The 3,991-nt window shown below is 40.0% G+C and overlaps 1 protein-coding gene across 39 annotated transcripts in view; it reads left to right on the top strand.

The window, feature by feature from the left end:
- LOC112248878 (calcium/calmodulin-dependent protein kinase type II subunit beta) overlaps window positions 1–3,991 on the top strand; it is an 87,358-nt gene extending 83,367 nt beyond the window's left edge. For all 39 annotated transcript variants that reach the window (XM_042320779.1, XM_042320772.1, XM_042320770.1 and 36 more), the window contains one exon: window positions 1–3,991. This exon is cut by the window's left edge and continues 87 nt beyond it. The gene's annotated coding sequence lies outside the window, so the exon portion shown is untranslated.

Below are 3,991 nucleotides of genomic sequence, written 5' to 3'. Positions count from 1 at the left end.
TCCGCAGCGCCAGACGCCTCCCACACTAGATACCTAGCATGCATCTCTTCTTTACGACTACCTATCGCCACCCGCCACTGTATCCACTGACAACCATCTCAACAACCAACCAACCATCCAACAACAATCTATTGTTTTTTCCAACAACAACCCCCTTCTCCCCCTCAAGCCCAAACTTTGGATAAATTCACGTTTTGCCCCTTTTCTCCAACCCCAACCCCTCCAACCCAACCACTGCCACACCTATGGCCAATATTGGGCTGTGGGTAGGGAGTGTTTCGAGGGGTATGATGGGGGGTGTTGGGGTGTTTTCTTGGCCTCATTGTGCATTTTGATTCTTCGTCTTATGTTACATGATGTTCCCTCTTCTTCCTCTTGTGAATCTTCACTTGTGTTGCGTAACACTACACAGGAAATACAGTATGTAAAGTTTTAAGTAAAATCTATTATTATTATGATTATTACTATTACACAATTGAAATTGTATATGTAATTTGTATAATTCAAATGATTGATGCCAGTGGTTTCTAGAGTTGAAGGAAATCTTTTGTTTTCTCTATCTTTTTAAGGAAGCATGTTGTTTTTCAGTATTCACAGTGGCTGTTTTCTATTGTGGCTTTTAAGTGACAAAATGGTATTGGTCGTTTTTGTATAAGCTTCTTGTATTTAATCTATTATATTATACTAGACCAAAGCTCATGTTTAAGAAAAATAACTTTTGGGAGAAGGGGGGTGTTAGACGTGGTGTGGAGGAAGCGAGTGTGTGAATGTTAGAAATGTGTGTGTGTTTCTGTGTGTGCGTGTGTGTGGAACCAAGTACATGGGAGTATTAGTCCATAGGTGGCCGGTTTTATCAACTGGTTTGAATTTTCAGCTTTGTAATGTGAATAGCTGGAAATGGGGTTGGCTTGGTTTGGTGTCTTCCGTCGTCCGGTCACAATCAACTGTACGAAACGAGATTCAACAGTAACAGAGGCTTTTATTGTATTTCACACTAATCATGTTTTTGCCTTTTTTGTGTTTATTATTATTAACATATCTCAGAGGGTAGACCTACCGGTTCTCTCTTACACTGGTGTTTGCCGTTGGTGTGTGGGAAGGCTCTGTGATCCCCAGTGCTCCCGGTGGTTCGATTAGATATTGCGGTACACTGCACTGCACCTCCTGCACTGCACTGCACAAACTGCAAATGAGGCCTCTATAGAATTTTACAGCCGCTAGAAAACAAGTAAATAAACAATACCAGAGCAGTATTATGCTATAGTGTCCATACATATCAACTTCACTACTTATTATTCAACATCTTAAAACAGTTTTGCAGTCTCTTTAAAACAGTACAGTACCTATAACACCTCTGACATCTCATCTTTCTGTACAGGGATGCTTTTTGAACCTTTGGTGAGTAGAGATGAAGCCTTACACACTTAAATCCTTACTGCGTCCCAAGGTGCCACTGTCCTTTCTCTCACACGTCAACCTTGAGCCAAGTTGCACTCTGAACCTATATAAAATCTGGAAACTACTGAGGTCCTGCGTTGCATAGAGCCGTGCCTAGGGCTCCATGCCTGTTTAATATGTTTAGTGGGGTTTAATGGAGAGCTAACAGGGCAGGCTGTTGGATTGGAGAGATGTGGGCCTGTGCAGTCTGCGGGTAGCAGGTGTTTTAGTGGTGAGGTCAAGTAAATGTGTGGGTGTTTACTTTGCGTACACCTTGTCCCTCTGTCCTGTGGTCTCTAGTTGTTGCTGCTCATTTCAGAGTGGAAGAATGTGACTGAGGTCTCAGGGTATCCAGAAGACTGTGTATAAGGGAATAGCTCCTGTGTTGGTTTTCCACATGATGGAGATTTGAGAGGAGAGGAGAGGCTTTATTTCAGCAGTCCTATCAGTCCTCTACCTTCAGTCCACAACTTACTTTTGTTATGATTTTTATGTATATTACATTTTCACATTTGTAATATCATCTTCATTGACTTGTGTTACTATTGCATGTTATTGACTAGTGTTACTACTCATTGTGTTTTTTTGCCAGTGTGAGATGGACAGATGGATTTACATGTTTTAGGAAGAGATGGCTTCACACACCCATGTATATGTATATGAAGAAAAATCAGCTCTGGAGTGTTTGGTAATGTTGCAGGCCGACTATATCACAGTCGTTGCATTTCATCAACAAATGGTTTGCGTGTCACATCGTGGACTGTGCAGTCGGGTATCCGGTTACTATAATATATTATAGGATGGGGTTATCTGATATGTTAAATACCTATCCAGACGATGTGAGATCTGTCAGGTGTCTGCAACATATAGTCAGCCAGGAAGTTGATCGAAGTTTTGCATTTTGGATCTAAGTGAGTGTTGTTGTTTTTTTGCCATTCTACCACCATAGTTGTTATGCCTGCTTGTGATTGGCTGCCTTTGGAAGTGTCTCATTATTATTGGCCTGACAATTTTGACCATCTCAATGAATAGTGAGGTGGTCAGCCGGTTGGTTAGTCCTCAGGTTTATATTTATTTATTTATTTATTTTATTGGTCAGTTATGTGCTTTTTCTTCAATGTTTTATTTAGTTTTTCCCTCTATACAGCTCACGTAAATGTTAAATTACTCTCTGTGGCATTGTGATTTGGGGCGGCAGGTAGCCTAGTGGTTAGAGCAGGCCAGTAACCAAAAGGTTGCTGGGTTGAATCCCCGAGCTGACAAGGTAAAAAACTGTCATTCTGCCCCTGAACAAGGCAGTTATAACCCACTGTTCCACGGTAGGCCGTCATTGTAAATAAGAATTTGTTCTTAACTGACTTGCCTAAATAAAGGCTGAATTTTTTTTAAATGTAGAGGTCCTCTTCTAATGTCCCTAGAAGTGTTCCTGAGTGATTGAGCCAACCAAACATGTGAACCGACCTCTTCCCCCTCTCCAAACAAATAAGAAATAGCAGCATGTACAAAGCAGCATGTATTAGCTATTAACTAGCATCTTAGCTGGCATTTCTTTGCATGATAGTCAACAGGACACTAGTTTTGGTGTTAACCCTGAATTGTCTCCTAATTTTTCATTTTCTACTGAACGCTGGTGTACTAAACCTTTCTCAATCTATTTTCTGAGCTTTTTAAGTGCATAAAACTATTTTTGTCTCGAGACGACATAGCGAAGATAGACGAGTGGCTGACTTTGATATTGATGATTATGACAAGGAGGAGGATGATGATGATGATGATGAACATGAACATGTAATGATGATTCTATAGCATGCTTTTATATGGAGCTCAGTGTTGTCAATCCAGAGTGGCTTACTTCTATACATACAGCAGAGAGAGGATCACCTCAAACCATAAGCATTTCCAGTGACTCTTGCTCAACTGAACTTGCATGTGGGACTTGGGGGGAAATCCTAACTCCCATTTAAGTACATTTTTAACATAGTATTGCATTTGATGTCACTGGTACTGTAGACTAAGTGGACATTTTACTTACAGGGAATGCATAATCTCAAACAGCAACAATCAAATATAGTAGAACATGGAGTAGGCCTTGATAGGCTCAAAGATGCCCTCTGGTGGTTAAAATGAGCATTCAAGGCATGCACTGCGACGTACTGAATCCTAGCCACAGCATACTGCACAATATACACACTGGACTATGTTTCGTTGAGTTAATTTTTGAAACGTTTTAAACAATAGGAATACAAAGTGCACCCATCCAGTGACTAGACCACCTGTACTGAAAACACTGAGCTAGTATCTCTGTAGTATTTATTTAACTCTTTTCCTAGTCCCTCTGTTTAAAAACTTTATTCAATCATTTCTCTGCAGTTGGGTCTTAGTTTTGTTTTTGTCAGTTTGGGTTTCTTCTGTAGAATACATTTATCCTATATTTCTCTGATTCTTCTGATTATTGTGCTACCCCAATGTGCTACATGTGTTTCTCAAACTTAAGGAAATGTGTTAAGGTGTTATCAATAAAATGACAATTTAAATAAAAATAAGTTAATTATCA

This window comes from Oncorhynchus tshawytscha, linkage group LG04 (genome assembly GCF_018296145.1).
Source record: "Oncorhynchus tshawytscha isolate Ot180627B linkage group LG04, Otsh_v2.0, whole genome shotgun sequence".
NCBI classification, from domain to species: domain Eukaryota; kingdom Metazoa; phylum Chordata; class Actinopteri; order Salmoniformes; family Salmonidae; genus Oncorhynchus; species Oncorhynchus tshawytscha.
The sequence above is the reverse complement of the archived record's forward strand: the minus strand, read 5'-3'. Positions and strand labels throughout refer to the sequence as shown.